This window comes from Zosterops lateralis (assembly GCF_965231275.1).
Source record: "Zosterops lateralis genome assembly, chromosome: 1".
NCBI lineage: Eukaryota > Metazoa > Chordata > Aves > Passeriformes > Zosteropidae > Zosterops > Zosterops lateralis.
Genome location: NC_139762.1, coordinates 4275996 through 4297336, shown reverse-complemented (window position 1 = coordinate 4297336; position 21341 = coordinate 4275996).

Here is a 21341-nt window from a genome sequence, read left to right as displayed (position 1 = left end):
CTGTAACAAGTTTCTTTGATCTGTGGCAGAGCTTCAGAGCATCCTGTGACTCCTGAGACCCCGACAGAGTCATTCATCCCCAAACTGAGGTAAATAATTGATAGAGCAGGACAAGGGGGAATGGCTTTAAACTGACAGAGAGTGGGGTTAGATGGGATATTGGGAAGAAATTCTTGGCTGTGAGGGTGGGGAGTTGCTGGCGCAGGGTGCCCAGAGAAGCTGGGCATGCCCCTGGATTCCTGGAGGTGTCCAAGGCCAGGTTGGACAGGGCTTGGAGCAGCCTGGGATAGTGGAAGGTGTCCCTGACCATGGCAGGGGATGGAACAAGTGATCAGTTTTAAAATCCTCCCAACCCAAACCACTCTCTGATTCTTAGAGCTACACAGACAGGGCCATTGTCTTGGGTTGCAATACAAGATGTAACCAAAAGCTTGTATTCTATCACCACCTGTTCAAACCAGGTGGGGCACTGTTCTTTATCTCTTCCACCACCCATCCTCCCTCCAGGGGATCTCTGCTGTTCATGGGCCATCCAGGCTCACTGCGGGGCTGATACAATTCCATCATCCCATGGGGAGATGCTCCACCCAGGAGGAGGAGCCAACCATTCCTACCTGGATCAAACCTGAGATTCAGAACACCAGCACAGCCTGTTTGCACTGGATTCCCAGAGGGAGACCAGACCCATCTCAGCACCACTGGACCTTCAGAGAAAAACTCCACCCTTGAACAGGATCATCTGTGCTCCAACAGAACCACATCTGTCACTGAAGGAGGACTTGATTGGACTGACACCAACACCCTGAGCAACAGGGTGTCAGGTTGTGTTCTGACTCTGTCAGTGGTTTGTTTTGTACCACTGCATTTTTATTTTAATATTCCTAGTAAAGAACTGTTGTTCCTATTCCCATATCTTTGCCTGAGAGCCCCTTAATTTCAAAATTATAATAATTTGGAGAGAGGGGTTTACATTCTCCATGTGAAGGGAGGCTTCTGCCTTCCTTAGCAGACACCTGTCTTTCCAAATCAAGACAGTCATTCACCTCCACACTGCTGTAATTCCCAATTAATTATTCTACCTGGTATTGTCTCTTGTACATGCATCTAAACCCAAGCCTTCTCTATGAGTCTTCTTCTTGTGTTCACAAATCAAATGATTTTCAGTACAACTTTTATTGCACATGGTTTTCCAGAGATAAACTGGTCCCTGTTAGGCAGTGAGTATTACAACATTCCCATGGATTTGTGATTTCTCCAGCCAAAGCCAGAGTTCTGCCCATCTCTGTGCTTGGCAGAAACAGCCTTTGTTTGCTGCTGTCCTGTTTGATGGCTCTGTCCAGACCTTGGATAACAATCAGCACTTCTGAGGCTCCACAGTCAGGTTAAAACCATATTAATAATTGAGATGGGCCAGAGAGCACTTGTTAGCTCTGATCCATGAAAATCTCTTAGCTTTCAAAATGAGATCAAGTGCCTGCATGGATAACAGGGAATGCTCCTTTGCCTGTGCCAACTTCTGCACCACAGCTGGGAATTACTGGGGAGGATAAACTGATTTGGGCCAAACTCTGTCAGGCAGAGGGATCACACTTGACATATTTTTTATGTGGTGCCTTGGTCAGTGTTCTGGCTGCTTCATTTATTATTAGAAATGTTTGCATAATTATAATTTAGAAAATTGCAAACAAAATAAATACAAGACATTTGCTGGAAATTTGCAATATGACCAGGAATTCTCTAGATATTGAATTCTTGTGTAAATGGACATATAAGGACAGCTGTGGCCTTGGATCATGATTTATTCAATCGAGGCAGGGACGAAGGTATTGCTTGAAGACCAGACATCAATTAGGTGAGCTGAAAAAACTTTCTGACAGCCTTTTTCTCCTCTGCATGAAAAGTGAGGCTGATCCTCTGGGTTAAAGCCAAGCCCATTGTTCAGTGGATGAATTTTATTTATGCAGATTTTTATAAGTTTTAATAATCTTTTATTTATGCTCCTCTGCCTCTAAACTGTTTCTTGGAGCTTTGCATGCAGAATTGAAATAATCTCATTTTTCTCTTATCTAAAAGGCAGATGTCTTTAGGAAAGACTCCAGGGTGCCTGGAGAGACGTGAACATTTCACTCTCAAGAAAATAATGATACAAAACTGGTGCATCTGCAGTGAGCAGCTCCCCAGTGCTTCACCAGGGGAGCAAAGCCTGCCTGGTGTCCTTTATTCTGAGTTTCAAGGGCTGCCTGGGCAGCTGTTCATGGGGGCCACTGGCTGAAGGGGAAAGTAGTCCTAAATAAACCTTCCCCAGGATATTCCTGGTGTGCAACTATGTAATAAGGAGGGCACCCAAACCCTGAAGGGGTATTTGGGTCAAAGGAGACATCACATAATTCATCCTGATCCTAAACAGAGGCCAGGGCATGTAATAGGTGTGGATGCAACAAGGCACATATCAGGTTTGTAAAAAGAAATAACTAATAAGCCTTCTAGAGGAGTGCAGCATATCTGAATTACAGGAAGTTCATGAAAAAGAATTTGGGTAAACTTTGGGTTTTCCTTTCATAACCTCCTCCCTGCACCGTGCTTGGCAGATGTGCACTTTTGGCAGATGTTTACAGACATGGTCCATGTTATGTGGGCTCTGAGTATGAAAGTTTTTAACCTCAGTGGTCTGACCATTGGCCACCCCGCCAAATTCCAAAAACCTTTTTAAGGTCTTATCTTCCCATCACGTATTTCTGATTTCCTCTCTTTGGTGGGATGTCTTTGCAGGGTGGACAGGGCCAGCCTAATCCCTGTTTTTCTTTCTCCATCTCCTGTTTATACACCCATTATCATGGAAGGTTCGCTGCTTGAGTTTCGATTTTCCTGTAATGTGGCAGGGTAATTTGTAGCTCTCCCCTGAGTCATTGATTATAATTTTTAACACCATCTCCACTCCTTCGCTGAGGCTGCTAACACGAGTTATTATAGTTAAGAGGAAAGCTTTCTCCTCTGAAATGTGTCATCAGATTTGTAAAAGCTATTACTGGGAGATGTATTCATACGCCTGCACTGGTGCCAAGCACCTAATGATCTTTTGGGAAAAATAAAAATTAAAAAAACAAAAAGCAGGAGGAAGATTCGAGGCAAGTAATAATTTTTCTTTTTTCATTTTCAACAATTGAGTTTCTAAAAAGAGAAAAATCTTTTTTATAACTTGTGTTTAGCTACAGGTAGATATGATGAGGTAATTTGAAATAATTTAATTTAAGCATAATCAAGGCAATCTCTTTTGAAAAGTGAGCTCCTTTTTGTCATCATAATTTCAGAATGTGCAATTTCCAAACCCATTGCTGGTGACACTGCAGAGTCTTCTAATAGGGTTGTATTTGCACAGCATAAGAATGGTCTCATATTCACATGGATCTTTATTTCATCATACACAGATCAGCTCTTCTCCAGGATATTCCAGTTCTTTGGTCATTTCAGAGATCCATCCATCCTTTTAAATTAACTAATAAAATCTCAATGGGAAAAAGGGAGCGAACAAAATAAATAAAATGTATTTACAACAACAATTTTTTTTGTCCTTTTTTTTTCCCTCTTTTATCTGGAGCAGTGTGCACAGGATATGCAGGAATTGGACACCACTTGAGACTTCCAAGCCCATCGATCACTTCCTTAGACATCTCTGCTGCTACTCAAGATTTGTGGCAGCCTAGAAGTGCCTGCTGCTGGGTAAATACCTGGCTCTAAAGACAACTGAGCAGTGAAGGGCTCATTTCTCACATCTCACCTTATTAATCATCATGGCACCACACTTTTCTGCATGGAAAAGCGTCCCTCAGCCTTTAAATAATCTGGATTAGTGCCGCTCTTAGCACTTCCTCTTATGATTTATAAATATAAAAGGGCACATAATGGGTGTCTCCCTTCCTAATTAATTCTCTTAATCACTATTCAATAGAACTGGGTTTTAATTTAACTGTCGTGCTCATGTCTTTAAGCTTGCTTTACAGGAGGTTTATGAAGCTGTGGGATTTGCATCATAGCTCAAATTCATGGACACTGGCATGCAAATTAAAAAAAAAAAATTGTGGCTTTCTCTCTCTGTAGCTTCAAAATGTCATTTTTTCCTTTTGTTTCCTGTAGAAAAAGTGTGTTCCCTGCTGTGGTAATTTTGCCATGCTGTAGGAATACAGTGTGCATTGACAAACAATAGGAGAGAAATAATAAATCAGAAACATAACTTGGGTTTGTTGTTGGGCTTTTTTTGCTTGTTTTTTTTTTTCTTTACTCTTTTACTTGTTGGTCAATAGGCAGGAAAAAGTAGGGTTTGGCGTTTTTTTGTGGGAGAGGTTTGTTTGTTTGTTTCTATGGTTTTGGTTTGGGTTTTTTTATTTGTGAGTGTTTTTTGGTTGGTTGGTTTTTGTGTTGTTTTGGGGCTTTTGGTCGTTAGGGGTTTTTGGTGGGTGGTCAGCTGGTTGGTTTTTGTTTCTTATTTTGTTTTGTTGTGGGTTTTTTTTCTCTCTCTCTTTTTTTTTTTTTTTTTTCTCTCTTTTCTGTTTTTACTGACTGCTTTTATCCCTTCTTGCTGTCTTTCGGCTTTATCTCTCCATGACATCCCAATGAGGTTGAATCCTGCTCTGCCTGTGGCCACAGGAGCTCTTTGCTCCAGGGCAGGGCACACACTGATGGCAGCAGCTTTTAAATACTTCAAGAAGATTTTACTAAACCCCAAGTCTGAGATAATTTATCCTCTCAAAAAATCTATCTGCAGTCTTTACAGGACCTGCTTAAATCTTGTCAAATATTCAGCAAATGATGGTGCAAAAACCACCAATAGATGGGAAGTTAACAATTCTTCTACACATTAACTCAGGTGTCAGGTGGCATCAAGATTTTAAGTTTTTCTAATTTCTGTGGAGCAGAATTAATCCAGCACCAAACTTGGGCCAAATAAGTGAAGCTTCAGACTTATTGCTGGAAAAGAAAATAAAATTATAGGGAGGAGAAACAGCTTGATCTGTCCATGAAGTTTTTCACTAGTGAGCTTCCCCGTCAATTTTGGTACCTCATCTGAGTCAAATTGTTCTAAAATTAATATCAATTATCAATACAAATAAACCTTTTCCCCAGCAGGAGGTGAAAGCTCATTGATGGAGCTGGAATGACCTTCACAAAGGGTGTGAACCCAGCACCTGACCATGGAATACCACTGAACTTCTCACAAGAGTTTATTTTTCAGTGACCACTCTTTTGGAACCCTGGTCACTGAGAATTTCAGACTTTCTGTGCTGACAGGCACTGCCCCCCAAGCAAACATTGCATTGGACCTGAGACCGTGAAAAAGGCTTCCAAAATTGAGTGACAGCACTGGGATTGTGGGTGTGGAGCTTGAATAGAAGTGTGTGATATCACAGGGTGGAAAACTTAGAGTTTAAGGGTTTAGAATGCAGTAATATAGATAAAGCAAAATGGAGGATTTAGGGCAGAGGCTGAGTCCTTCTTTTTCATGAGTCTGGGTGGGGTATTGTAATTGGGTAGAAAAATGCGCATTTTGGGCCACGGGTGGCTGGTTATTGGGTTAAAAATAAAAATAGTTTAGGTGTCACTTCTTAATTGGACAGTTTATCCTTAAAAGGCCTTGTAGAGAGAGAGATACATCTCCATTTTTAGTTTGTTAGCTCGTAGTGCTGCAGAACTCATGGTTTGTGAGACTGTAATGTAGATAAGAACTAATAAACATCTGAGTCCGAACAAGAAACAACATCTTGAGAATTTAATCCTGACCCTGGCAAAAAGAAGATAAAACGTGACACTACTCTGTGTTTTTTAGCCATCATTTGTGTTTTATTCCCCATGGCACCTTGAAATAGGGTAATTAACCTGATTTTCCAGCTAAGTTTAGTGCAGGTAATTAAATCTTGCATCTCCAAACCTCCCCCATGACATTAATTACAGAGCTTTGCATTGGTTGCTGCTGATGGAGTCTAGAGGTGATGTTGTGGAAGTCCTGGGATAGTTTACCACTGAAATATTGTCTTTAATACAGCTCTGAACAATCTGAGTGCAGCCTGATCTACACCAACTGCTGTTCTCACATCAACCTTATGAAGCAATAAAAGAGACCCTGAATAATTTATACCCAGAGGGGGATTGCACAGCTCTCCTTGAGCCAAATGGGAACATGGGAATAACCCCAGCAGGGTCATTCAACCATCCTCAGAGGAATCCTGGAAAACCAACAGCATCTCTCTTAGAAGCTGGCATAGTTCCTCAGATGAAATATTGAAATGAGAGAGGGGGGAAAAAACCAATTTATGCCTCCACAGCAGTGTTCTAGAAAGTGGTTGTGAGTAGGTGAAAGTAGCCAGAGCCACAGAGACAGGAGGAATTTATCAGCCTGGGAAAACAACCTGGGTATTTGCTGTCAAATATTCAGCAATTCTGTGAACAAATTGCTTTCTGTAAATCTCATTTTAAAGCAACCTGCCACTAACAAACTGAGAGAATTGATATTAACAGGGGATTACTGCAACTTTCAGAGAGCAGTGGAAGATTTTATTTCCAGTTTTTTGTGATAGTGGAGAGCATCAGGGTACTGCGACATTGGTTAATGTGTGATGGAGGAGGAAAACACTCTGCAGCTCCTCATCATACTATGAATTGAACAGATTATTCTGTTCTTTGCTGATTCCTTTGGCTTTTTCAGAGATGGTGAATATGAAATATGGAAGAAAAGCTTGTTTCATTATTTTACAGAAAAAAAAATAAAATACCTGAGTAGTGAATTTTTTAAAATGTTGAAAAGAAAATTAACTGTGGATCTCAGGGAAAATAAGTCAGTCTTAGCATTTTGGTGTTTTCTGAGGGAGATTAGAGAGCTCCTTAGAGGCTTTTGTTGCTTTGTTTTTCTTGTTTATTAGTGAAAAAAGGAATGTATAAAATGGCCAATCCTTTCCCTCCAAGCTGAAAAACATTTAAAGGGGAAGGCCTGAAGAGGCAATCTGCTACAACTGAATCAAAGCATGATTATTATATCAAGCCTCTGACCACAACAATTTTATATTATTTTTTCAAATTAAATATCATCCTCTGCACATCAAGGCACATTCTTCATGTTGCAGAAGTGAAATGATGCCAGGAGTTCATCAGTCCACCCTATAAAGGAGTGTCATCTGAAGTTGTGCTGTAGCCTTGGGTTTGCCCAATTGAAAAAAAATCCTGAAATCTTTAGACTATTTAGGTCCTTAACCCTTAAGTGTCAGTCTGAGATATGATTTAGATGCTCAAACATAAAAATGTGGTGCAATTTCAGATGTTGTGCCATTTCCAGGCTGCCCTTCAGCTGCCTCTGGGATGACTTGGTGTCCCTAAGGATCAGACCTGAGACCTTGTGCCACCTCCTAGAATTTAAATATCCCTCTAGAAATTTAGGTTTTTATATAATTTGTTGCCTATGTAAGTTTTTGTTTGTTTGTTTGTTTGTGGTTTTTTTTTTTTTTTTTTTTTTGAGGCATTACACTGAGACTTTTGTAAAGTGAGTCCCACCCAAATATCTTGGTGGTTTGATTCCTACTTTTAAATCCCTGTAAAGGCTGTACCTAAGTGACAAACCTTCAAATCAATGTGAGAATCTGTCACAGAGCAGGGAAGTGACATCTAAATTTCTTTGTTAATGCTCAAGGTGTTGGATCAAATTATTTTCTTAACAACTCCCTCATTGCTGGTTCCCTTCTGACACAAACCACCAGTCACAGATTCAGGTACAGATGACAGAGTCAGCTTTTGTTGTTGACTAATCCTTGTCTTGACCAGTTGCTGAAATTTTAATGGGCAAGTTTCCATGTCAGATCCTCCTAAATTCACTTCATCCCTTTTTCACTGTACCTGGCAAAATAAGTCTTACTTAAAAAAATCTGTTTTCCATCATTTTCAGAAGTAGCCTGAAAAAAGTCCCACTTTTTTCCTGTTTATTCAGATTAAGCCATTGGCTGTCTAAGAACATATTGAAGATGAAAGAATATATTAAAGATTAAATAGAACAGAAAATGGGGTACTACTATGATATTCTGTGCTGTCTAAGCCATGCTGTCCTTTTTTCAGCCATATGATGACATAAAATAAGGATTTTTTTAGCCATCTATTGCATTGACAGATCTTTACGTCTTTTATTTTCCATTCAGATTTGTGTCAGCTGGTAAAGAGCTGCCACCCTCAAAAAATGCTATTTAAAGTGATTTTATTGGGGATGGTAAAAGCTCATTCATCTCAGAAATAAACATATACTAGGTATGGTTGAAATTATATATATATATATATATATATATGTATATATACATTCCTTTGAAAATTGCTTGATAAAAATAACCATTTCCCTTAAATTCTTCAGCCAGATCATGGTGTAAAGTTGCAGATTGAGAAAGGCTCAATAGAGCCTGCAAAGATTAAAAATAAAGAAGCTTTTTCTCCAAAATCATACAAAAAATTTCTCCGTGGTTATTAAATTAGGAAAGTGGGAAGATGCTCTTCCTGACTGAACATGTCCAGTGCTCTCCAGAATCTTTAAGTCCATCCTATTTATCTATAGAATACTTTTAGGCTACAGTGCTTGTTTTCGGTTTTATGGGGTTAATGTGGGATTTTTTTTTGGTTTATTTTGTTTTGGTTTTGTAGTGTGGGTTTTTTTTGTCTCAGCTGCACACACTGATTTTATTGATGGATTTTGATTTTGCAGTCAGCCTCACTGACTGGTTTAGTTCCACATTTAAAACAGCAAAATCCCACTCATGGAGGAATCCAGGGAGGTTCTTCAGTCTGTACAGAAATACAGGGTCAGTGTTGTGTTACAGCAATTATGTCAAAGCAGCACAACCAGAGTGACACAGATTATGAAAATGACAGATGAAAATCCTCATATGTGGCTGGAGGTCATTCCTATTTTTCCCATTGCATTTGGGTCCAGGATTATGTTGTTACACCTTGGAAAGTAAGAGTATATGGAGCAGTGTGCTGATATAGCGGCAATAAACCATGTTACAGCCAAATCCTTTGCTCTTCTCCACATGAAATTTGATTTTAAATTGTATTTCAAGATTAGACTTAGAGTATATATTCACTATTTATATAGTGTTCTTGTAAAAATCCTCTTTTTTTTGTGTTCTCCCTTACGCATCAGCATTTTTTGAAGAGGAAGAAAAGCCACTTGGGAAATTTCTTTAGCCTCTAAGCAAATACTCATCACTAGAAGAACAACTTGAAATATTTTGGAGGCTTTGAATTGCCACCCTGCTCAGGTTTGAAGATAAACTCCAAATGCCATTTAAAATCTAACAGCTATTCAAAATCTAAATGTGTCTCATCTAGTTTATAAGGCTCCTTTTCTTGCCAAGAAAAAAAGGAGAGAAAGAAAAAGGAAGGTACTTCTAGGTACTTCTATAAGGCATTTTTGTGCAGAAATCCTAAATAAATGTTTTAAGAAGGGATGAATCACTGCCTGTAAATACCTGTCTCTCCTTAGAAACCATTGAGGGTCCCTAGGAGTTTAATTTAGACTAGTCAAGTAAGTTTAGGATAGCTGTAAACAGCAGGATTCTTCTCAAAATATTTGTCTTATTACTCCTTTTCCAGCTCCTTCTGTTTTCACAAGGTCCTATTAAAACCTCTATAAATATAACCACCACCAAAATCCCTTGTCACATTCTTGTTACACCCCAAATCCCCACTCTTGGTGCTGTTTTCATTCCACTCTGTTCCAGCAGGAAGCTTGATTTAATTCCCCAAGCAAACTGGTGGCTTATTATTGGTTGCCTGATAAAAAAACTTCATGCTATTTGCCTTAAACATCACATTCAAACAGTTCTTCCATTTCTGTTTCACTGCAGAATGCCATAAAATGTCCCCCTCAATTCTTCTGGAAACTTAATCTAAAAGTGCAGTCCCTCCTTCACCACTTCCCATTCCTTCTGATTCATTAGCATAATTGGGTAGTGATGACTGCCTAATGAGTACTTATCATGAATTTCCTATGCATATCTTGCTGCTAATTTTGCAACTATGAAGGACACAGGGCACAGCTATCCAGTGAGCACTGAGAGTCTGTGCATGAAAATCACAAACACAGGGTTCTCACAAAAATAAGACAATTACAGGTGCCTACTAAGACTTCTTCTCATTCCTTTTTTTCCCTACTGAACTGTTTTCTTCAGAAAAAAACTTTGTTTTTGAAAAAAAAAAAAGAAAGAAACCCACACCATGATTATTAAAAGAAACCATGAATAGTATTTACACTCCTAAGATTTTCCATATATATATATATATATATATATATATATATATATCTCAACAGGAATGGCAAACAAATGGATAAGATGTGAGTCAACTTAACCAGTTACGTGAAAAATGAAGATCTTTCTTGTATCCCAACTCAGGTAGTCCATAATTTATAGTGGAATGAAGACAGAATTCCAAAGAACATAGATGAGATTTATCTGCCATAAATGAGAGTTTTAATTTTCCAGCAGAAGTTCCTGTCCATCCGTGATCAAGGAGTCGAATTTAGTTTCTTGTTACTGCTCTAAACTCTGAGGAGATGCACAAAATATGTTCTGTAAATCACACCTTATAAACATTTTCCCCTTTGACTATCAAATAACAGGTAGTGTGAGTCAGACCTTCCTTAGTCAGGGACCAAACTGCACAGTGCAAGGGCAGAGATGGATGGGGCTGTGGTTTAGCCCAGGGAAAATTAAACCAAAGAGAAAACTGTGGTGGGTTGGCATTATTGGATGCCAGGTGACCACCAAGCCACTCCATCACTCCCCTCGTCAGCAGAACAAAGAGGAAGAAAAAAGGATGGAAAAATCCTTTTGGATCAAGAGAAAGTTTTTTAAACAAAGCAAAAGCAAAGGCTGTGTGTGGTCCAAAGGAAAATGAAATATATATTTTCTGCTTCCCATCAGCAGATGGAGAATATCCAGTCTCTTCCCAGGACACAGGGCATGTTGTTCCAGAAGACAAAGCTCATCTTTAGGAGTATTCCACTTCCTCCTCCTTTTTCTTAGCTTTTATATAAAGCTCTGGCCACCTGGCATCCAGACAAGGTCAACCCAGTACAGATCTTCATCTGTGTGAAAAACAGGGAACCAAAGATGATTGGGATCCTTTCCTTCACAGAGGGAGGTGGAGTTGGACCCTTCCTGGACCGTTTCAGAATAACTTATCTGTGTTTCATCTCTCAGTAAATCACATTCACACTGACACCTCATAGAACATCTTCAAACAAGTAGCATTTTTTCCAAAGTTTCCAGAGCACTCCAGGTGTGGAGGAGAACCGGATTTCTCTGAGTCCAGATTCTTTTAAAAATTACTCTCCAAATTTTCTACAAAGAGAAGAGGATATTGCCTGAGAGCATGTCCTGCCCTAGTCCTTATCTGCCCTTCACTGTAAAATGATTGCAATAACCTGGAATCTGTTCTGCATCATAAAGCTGGTTAGAAGAATGATGCTTATAATGAGCTTTTAGCATGTTGCCTCCCACAGCCTCATTTGAGTTTATCACTGCCTTGTTTCCTGCTGGACGTGAGTCATCCCAGCAAGTCATCAAGCAAATCATTCCAGATTCCTCTCCAAAACATCAATTAAAAGTTGTCTTGCCATCAGAATGTACCCCAAAGAGCACCCACAAAGAAGCAAACTCTTACAGAGACATGACTGCTCCAACTAGCTCAAGTATTTTGCATTTTATTGCATGGGAGTTGTGTTTTTATGTCTTTTATCTTGGAATAAAAGTGTAGAGCGCTCCAAGACGACCCTCTTAACTCAAGCCTTATCAAGGAACTTCTTTCAGTCTAGCATGACATTGGTAGGTTCTCAAAACCAAACAAGGTCACAGCAGATCATTTCCATTTGCCAAATACACCTTTCAACAGGAGCTGAAAGGGCAGCAGCTGAAAACTGTGTTCACACTGGAGGTGTGAAGTGGATTTGTGCAGCTGTCAGAAATGCTGTCACTTCTGAGTGACAGGTGCACATCAGGTGGTTTGCAAGGATTCTTTGGGCAAACAATTTATCCCTTCGGGTCTCCTGAAGTTTTGAAGCTTGGAGTGTCAATTTCTGTGTATTTTGGAGCTTCCAAAAAAAGCAAAGAATTTTTGGTCCTTTCAATGGTCCTTTCAATGGTCCTGGCTTTTCCTGTCATTTAATGACAGCCCTTTGGGAGTCTTCTCCTTGGTTTGGAGGCAGGTTCCGAGCCTTCCACAGTGACTTTACACATTTTAGAAACCTTCCTCCTTAAACTGGGAGCAAGCTGTGCTTGCACATCAATAGATAACAAGTTCCTATCATGTCAGGGTTGTGAAGCTGGTAAATTCCATGTCCTTCTGCTGTGTGGAGGTAAATAACTGAGGAAATCCAGTCAATTGCCCTTGATGGACTTCAGGTAATTAGCCATGACTAGAATCAATGATCCAAACTCAGAACTGATGTGAAGAGCTTCACTTCCCTGATCTTGTATCAGCTCTTCTCTTTCTGGTTACGTTACCTGTTTGCAGTTTGTTTTTTTTTTTTTTTTTTTTTTTTTTTTTTTTTTTTTTTTTTTTTTTTTTCTTTCTTTTCTTTTTTTTTTTTTTTTCCTGTGGTAGAGTCTGGTTTTGTCACTGATTTGAACCTGGGGGTTGGGTAACATTTCTAAGATCTTGGCATAAAAAGCTTTTCCTGCACATGATGAGTGAACAGCCCCTGATACCCTCATTAATGCTCATGGCTGATGCATTTTTTAATGTCTATCCAGAGTTTTCTCCCATGGGATTCTCTTCATGATCAGCTGAGTGTGTACATCATGGTTTTAGGAAAGACACAGGAAGAAATCAAGACAGAACCAAACTTGATAACTCAGCCATCACACCACAGCACCTCAACTAATTAGTTCCACAGAGAAGCAGGATTAATTAGCTGAGACACAACATCATCCAGGTTAAAATTTAGGGTTTGGGCAGCTCCAAATGGCGAGACAACACCTTGTGCTGCACTCCACCAGTGTGGAACACAAGCACAAGGACATCCCCTCGCTCAGGAGACCTGTGGGTGCTTTGCATAATTGAATTTATAGCAGACCCAACAGTCTAGCGTGTCAAGGCGCCAAATAAAACAGAGTGGGTTGGCAGTGTTAATTCATGGGTGTTCTGAATTAACTGAGAGATTTTTGCAGCTTTTCTTAATAGCACAAAATGATAAAAGAACCGACAATCAGCGCAGTAAAATTTTATGCGTTAATAACTTTTTAAAACACTGAAAGGGAAGGAACTATATAATGAGCCATGTTATCCCTTTGTGTCTGATATCTAAGTACTTATAGAAGACATAATTTTGACTCTGGCATCCTTACAGTTTGGCAAAGAATGGGAAAACAGAAGACTCTAAGAGGAAATGAAAGCTGGGCAAATCAAACCAGAAATGAAAACAATATAATACAGCAGAGTGACAGGGATCATTAGTAAAATCTTCATGGAAAAAACCTTTCAATCAAGATTGGTTTGAGACCAATCATTTGGTGGGTAAAATGATTTGTGGGATGGAATTTTGGGCTGTTACAGAGGTTGGTGTGGAGGAGCAGATTGGCTCCTTTTGGCACACAAGACAGAGCCAGTGGTGACAGCTTGTTGGGATGAAGAGCCTGACAGGAGCTGAGGCAGACAGGGAACAGAAACTCCTGAATTACCAGCAGAAGAAATTTCCCCTCCTGTGCTGGCAAGAATTGCTACTTGCAGTTTGGAAAGTCTGTGCACCTCCACCACGCAAGGAAAATTCGAGTTGCAATGTACCAGCTGAAGTCTCAAATTAATGAGCCAATTAAAGCGATATCATCACCTGAGCAGTGGTTACTGATGAGATGCACTCTGTCAGCCACGTGGCACATGTAATGAACTGTCTTGTAACTTAAACTCACTGAGATAATTTTAATATATTTCACTTAGCACTTGTGAAAAGGCCAAGCATCCATAAAAAGGGTTCAGCTTTCCGGCATTAATGTTTCCTGCAGGCTGATGTGGTGCATATGGGCCATTACAAGAACTTAGTTAACTTGCCAAATTGTGATAATTAGAACCCAAAACTGAATCCTGAAGAGAAAATTATTCTTTGCTCTTTAAGAGTTTGGTTTTTAGTGGAGGCTTCTGCATGTAAAATCATTCTCTGCTTCACAGCTGGGCTGAAAAAACACAAGGGAATTTTGCCTTTGCCTGAAATGTGTGGGTGCATAAGAGAAAATTTATGTCATGTACTCAGTCACACACCACACAATCACAGAATTATAGAATATCTTTCTTTTAACACCATGCTGTACTTTGCATCTCTGCCTGTCCAAGGTATGTCCCACTCTTGAATGGATAATGTTAAAAATTACCTGAAACACCTTTAAAAAGGAAACATATTCACAGTTAAGTCCATCATTATGATAATTTTATGTACATCTCTCCCTGCAAAGCCTCAGTGCAGTGCCAGCCCTAATGTAACATTAAACAATAATAAAAAACTTAATGGGTCAAATTCCCCACAGCAGAAAATTAATCCAATGCTGTTGATTTCAGTGGAGAAATGCCAGTTCATAAAAGCTGAGGAACGGCTGTTTTCATGGGGCTCATTTTAATGATTAATAAGGTACCAGATTGGTATTTTTTGTTGTTTGAAGCGATCAGTGCCTCATATCCTCACATTATTATTTAATTCAAGCATCAAAAACGTTATCACTTAATTTGGAGGAGTGTGTGTGCATAAAACCCAGGCCTCACAAAGCCTATTTAGGATAATCCTATCAGCTGGCAGCCAAGAATTGACTGATTTGTCACCCAGTATGAAGCTGGAATCTCTCTCTCTTTCTTTTCCTGCCTTTATGGAGATCTGCTGCATTGTTACAGCCAGCTTTTATCCTCCACTGGAATTAAAGAGAGTCTCAGGGAAGATAATGAACTGCACACAATGAGCAGGGCAAGGATGAAGGGGGGTTTGTGGGGAAGGAAGATGTCTGCCATCATCCCTGTAAAGTGCACAGGATGCACAGCCAGGTGTTGTTCCAACTTCCCTTCACTGCTTCAAGCAGAAAAGTTTGGGGCAGCAAGACGTGGAAAAGGAGCTGGTTTGCAGGAGGGTTTAGAAGGTGTTGATGCAGTTTTACCAAATGGACTTAAGGTGCTGAGGGAATATTCTCTGGAGTTGTGGAGTCCTTCAGAAGCAACAAACAAAGGTGCTGCCACTCTGTGTGATATAATGGGATCCTGATACTGGTTCTCATGGGTTTGGACCCTTAAACTTGAAACTCAGCCTAGTCCAGATGTGAAAGAGAGCACAACCACTGCTCCTGAGGACTGCAAAGTGTCTCCTGGTGTGCCACTGCTCCCCTCAACCCTGCTGCTTTTACACCACCTTCCCAGGCAGGGTTATCCTCTGGTCCACCCCAAGGGAAAATTTGGTGCCCAGCAAGTGCCAGTGGCTCCTTTCTGCAGCTTTCTTTTGCGGGGGAAATCCAGGAGATCTCTTCCGTATTGTGAATGAGTGCTGTGGGCAGGGTCAGGAGCCATGGGGTGGTGGATGGAGCAGTGAAAGCTGCAGAGCAGCTCACAGGAGTCTTTCCTGTGGATAGGAGGTGGAGAACATGGAATATTGAAGCACAGAGAGTGTGCAGAGCAGTATTAGGAGTGTCTTGGGTTGCAATGCAAGATGTAACCAAAAGTTTGTAATCTATCCCCACCTGTTCAAACCAGCTGGGGCAGTGTTCTTTATCTCTTCCACCACCCATCCTCCCTCCAGGGGATCTCTGCTGTCCATGGGCCATCCAGGCTCACTGCAGGGCTGATACAATTCCACCATCCCATGGGGAGATGCTCCACCCAGGGGGAGGAGCCAACCATTCCTACCTAGATAAAACCTGAGATTCAGAACACCAGCACAGCCTGTTTGCACTGGATTCCCAGGGGGAGACCAGACCCATCTCAGCACCACTGGACCTTCAGAGGAAAACTCCACCCTTGAACAGGATCATCTCTGCTCCAACAGAACCACATCTGTCACTGCAGGAGGACTTGATTGGACTGCCACCAACACCCTGAACAACAGGGTGTCAGGTTGTGTTCTGACTATGAGTGGTTTTTTTTGTTTTGGTTTGGTTTCTGTTTGTTGGTTTGTTTGTTTGGCACTACTGCATTTTTATTTTAATTTTCCTAGTAAAGAACTGTTATTGCTATTCCCATATCTTTGCCTGAAAGCTCCTTAATTTCAAAATGATAATAATTCAGAAGGAGGGGTTTTACATTCTCCATTCCAAGGGAAGGTCTGTTTTCCCCTGGCAGACACATGTTTTTCCAAACCAGGACAAGGAGGAAAGGTGCTATTCCAGCCACCTTCTGTTCTTTCTGTTCTACATCCTGATCACTCCCCAGGTTCCACAGAGAGAGGACAGACAAAGAAATCCACACAAAACCTGTCTCTAATTACTGCTGAGCAGATCTGCAGGGCTGTAGTAACAAGTAGAGAAAAACATTTAAAAAAAGGAAAAAAAACCTCACAACAAAACCACCCACAATGTTTTCTTCTTTTATTAATACATTATATGGCAGCTCTGAATCCTAAGGATAAAGCACCTTGAAAAATACTCCAAGAATCTGGTCTTTCTCCTTTATTTTTTTTTCACCAAACTGTCTTTCCAGTCTGGAAGATATAATGATTTCTGACAGTGTGCTTAAAGCTTAAGGGCTGTGTGCTCTTCCTTAGAGTCAAGCACAGTGCAAAGGGCAGGGATCTGCAGGGATCATATGGACAAGGAGGAAAGAAAACATAATTTTCACTCCTCTGGATTTTCAACACTTTTCACAGAGACAAGAAAGCCAGGGTAACCCCTGAGAAGCATGAAAAATACTGAATTTGGGAGTTTCTAATGGGATTTGGATGCTAGGATATAGCTATAAGTGAAGTGCACATAAGCTGCATGAAGCTCAGAGTGAATCCTGGCTTCCAGTGAGCCTCCACAGATGCAGAAACCCAGCGAAATTGTGATTTTGTCTCAAAAAAAAAAAAAAATAAATAAATGCAGATTTATCTGGATGGAAAAATTACTAGCCACAGGAAGAGCAAAAAAATTTATAGGATGATTTTCATGGTAAGCAGGGATGGATAAAACTCAGTTTTCTGAGTCACTTTCTTATTCACTGTGTCCATTCCCATCACCCCATAAAAACATTCAAGATGAGCAAACACTGCTGGTGCACAGCAGCACAACACCTGCGAGAACCTGCATTTGAAGGAAAGAAATCTTCCCTCAACATATAAATTATTTTTCCCTCTGTAGAAGTACAACCTTACAGTCTGACCCCGTGATTAAATACCTCCCATAAAGTGAGATATCTGCATTGTTGATGAATACGGCTCAGCAGGAGCTGAAGTTCTTGCTATGAGTAACACAGAGAAACAGATGATTCCTTTGACTTATTGCAGACACTTATTTCAACATGAGATTAATCATCCCCAACAAATCCTTACTTCCCAGTGATTCTGAGTTGAGAGAAAACAAGCAAGGCACAGACATCTACACAGTTCTTTCAAATAAACCATATCCTTTCAGACAATTCTTAGTTCTTTTCAGACTATTCTTTGTTCTCTCTAAGGCCAGCTGATATCCTGGGTCATAACAGCATTATCATAATAGCGATTATTATTCTTCAAAATTAAAAGGAATGAATAATGAAACACCCAATAAATTTCCATAAACCCCCGTGTAAGTCTCTGTTAGGGCTCAGGAGGCCAATATTTTTTTTCCTGAAATCGAAGGAAAAAATGGGTATTATTGTCATGAGTTCTTGGAAACCTTTTCTTTATATCTTAGGGGGATTGGTGTTGTACAGTCCCTGTACAAAAGGGAACCTGTACAGCTTTTTTTTTTTTCTTCCTCCCTCCAATATAACTCAGGGTTGGGGAGAGCTTTTCCTGCTGGTTTACTCTTGTGTAACTGGAAGCAGAATTAGGTCCACAGCAGGTGAGCCATCTGAGGCAGGAGATGGCAAATTGAATTGGAAGAACACAACAATATTTCAAACTCTGTGTCTTCCATGGCTGCAGAGAAGTCAACACAAACTAGATGATGTGCAGACTGCTGGGAACGGTGGATTCACACTGCTTGAAAGCACACAGACTTCTTAGAGTGATTGTGAACTTCCTCTGGAAGTGCAGTTTTTGTACAAATAACAGCCCTTCATGCTTGGCACCTGAACGAGTCTTTGTTTCCAGCAGAGAAACTGTGGGTTTATGGCCTGAGAACGACAATAGGAATCTGTTTATTGCTAGGGTCACAGCTGGGGATGATTATTACTTTTTTCTTTGTCAAAAGGAAATGCTACAGGCAGCTAAATGTGCTTTCAGGCTGATTCGAGGGAGGATTCTTGGTAAAAACTCCTCTCTTTTCCTCTCTGCTTTGATTTTCCTTTGCCAGATCCAGGTTTACTGCAGCACCAGGAGGCTGGAGGCCCATCATATTTTTTGTTCTGACAGGAAACCATGCAAAATCTGCATGATTTGCTTTACTGAGGAGGCTGGAGAGATACCAGGGCAAAGGGTTTGGAGGATTAGGGATTATCATTCCTCTGCAAATTTACCTCCGTGCCTGTGCATACCAATGGGCAGTCAGAGAGTTGTCAGAGTCCAGGACATCCCCTTGGATGAGTTGGGACCCGAGGAAGGGAATTTGAGCCCTGGACAGGGGAGTGTGGAACCTGTCTAGGGGGTTTGGAGGCCAAAAAAGCAGAAACAAAACAAACAGAAAAAGCTGAGAACTCAGAATTTGCTGTAACTGAAAAGTCTGAAACTAGAAAAGATACAGTAGTACAGCAAACAAAGACATGGGAAACAAAGGCTGGGTTTCTAGGTTTGGCTTGAATAAATCTTAACACTGCAGAAAATATATGCCTGACAAGATAGTAGAAGGTCTTAAGCTTAGTAAGGTTATTGTATATTGTTAATAGAAAAACATACAAGTGAACATTGCTCAGAGCATGTGTGGGTGTGCTATAATTGACTGGCTAAAACAACTGTCTATAAACTTTAGCAGTATATTATTGCCTGAAAAGTTTTTAAGATGCTGTCGTGGTTTGAAAGAAAAACGAGTGAGAGGCTCCAAGTCAGAAATACAATTTAATAAGAAGGAAGGGAAAAAAGTAAAATAAAATAAAATAAATGCAATAATACAAAAGATCACTGACAGAGTCAGAATACAACCTGAGCAGGGTGCTGGAAGCAGTCCAGATGAGGTGCTCTTCCTGAAGCAGTGCTCCTGTAGAAAGGTCTGGTAGCTCTGCTCCTCTGGGAAACCAGTGGGTAAGGGCTGCTTGTACTGTCCCAAATCCCAGATTATCTCCAGGTGGGAATGCTTGGCTCCTCCCCCTGGGCGGAGCATCTCACAATGGGATGATGAGTGGTGAAGTGGGTCCTTGATGGCCCATTAAGCAGAGATAACTCCTGGAGGGAGTTCCCTGTGAGTCATGGGCAAGGCATTGATGGGCCATTAGCAGAAGAGCCCAAAGGAAGGGGGCCTGGGAAAACACTGCTCCAACAATTGGATTCAACAGTTCATGAAGATGGTGACAGAATAAATACTTTGTGTACATCCTACACTACAACCCAGGACAGATGCTCCGTGACAAAGAAATTTACAGCTGCTGCTGGCAGAACTGACCTGCTGCCATCCTTTAGTGATGCAAAATCCTGTTATGAGACTGATGCTGCAATAAAGTCCTGTCCCGTGAGGACCTGAGGACCCAACACACAAAAGGTGATCAAAAAAAGACATTCCACTGTCGCCCTGACTTTTCAGCCTTCTGATGTTTTTACATTTCTGTACTGGAGTTCTCACGTTTGTAACATGAACAAAGACTGATGTTTGGTAAATAATACATTCCTTTCCAGGGGAAAGACAAATTGATGGACTTCTAGGTTGACCTGTGCAGTCAGAGAGGTGATAACCTCGTCCTCCAATCCCTGATCAAATTCCAAAAACTACATAAGTCAGAATCTCAAAATAAAGCTGCTTCTTTTTCTCTCATCTCAACCTGATGGGTGAGCATCATTCTTCGTGTCCGTATAGTGACATTACACCAGCACAGTGCTGTGGCAGCAGCTCCTCTCTGCCAGCCAAGCCCAAAAGGAGAGAATTTTTCACCTGTCATTTTGCACCTTCCCTTCCAAGCTCGGCAGTCAGCTCAATGGTAACCTGAGCAAATGGCTGCTCCCAGCCTTTACATGGATATGAATACATGTCTAAACATCATCTTTTTTAATTAATACAGTCCATCCCTCCATTCTCCCATCGACTTGGGGAGCTGAGAGGTAATCTGATTTCATTCCTTGTAACATAATCTTGTTTGGTTTTAGAGTACTTCCCCCTGCTCATATTAAAATCCTATTCATTTACTTGTATGCAGTGAGAGATGGATGTGCATCTCGGGGTGCACTGGAGACGTGGAGCAGCTGGTGGATGAAGAAAAGCTGAAATCCAGTAATTCAGGGGGGGTTGAAATTATTTAAGGCTGGTAAAACCTCCAGAAAGCTGAGTGTCTGATACGTCTTTCAGAAATATAGTCACAGAATTCCCCAGACAGAGGCAGCTCCAGGAGCACAAGTTGCTTTGTTCAGTTTCCCTTGCCTGACTACAAGCAATACTCTTTAAATGTAATTCTAATTTCATGAGATGCACTTTAAGAGGCAGGAAGCCTCATGTTTCAGACTGAATCAGTTGGTGAACATCCAGATTGTAAATATAGGTTGGTGCCTGACCATTTATAGACGTCTGCAATGTAAACATCTTCAGCTGAGACTCTCCTTAGCATCAGAAGAGAGAAATGAGTTTTGCTGGGAGCAGATCAAGTCACCAGAAGGATGGACGTGGCTAATGCATCAGAGGAACCATGCTTCAAAGGGTTTATCTCCTTCTGATTGCAAGCTGTTCATAGATCCCTGCACTGCAGCTGCTGGGAGCTGCTGAATTCAATTGAGAGCATCTCATGGCTGGAATTGGCTCTGTGGGACACAGAGGAAGCTCCTGGAAGCTCCTCACAGGAGCCACTCTCTGTATTCACCCCTGTGCCAGAACCTCCCCATTCAAACCCATCACAGTGGGAAAGAGAGATTTGGATGCCCAGTAGGATTTTAAATGGCTTCAGTCTGGAGCTTCACCACCCCCGAGGGAGTTAAGAGCAGTTATAGCTCACCATTGATCCCTTAGGGAGGGGTAATCTTCAGGCCCTAGACATCCTTGGAGAAAAAAATCCAAGGAAGAAACCCAATTACGACCTTAATTTCCCCAAACAGTGACTTTCTTTCTGGA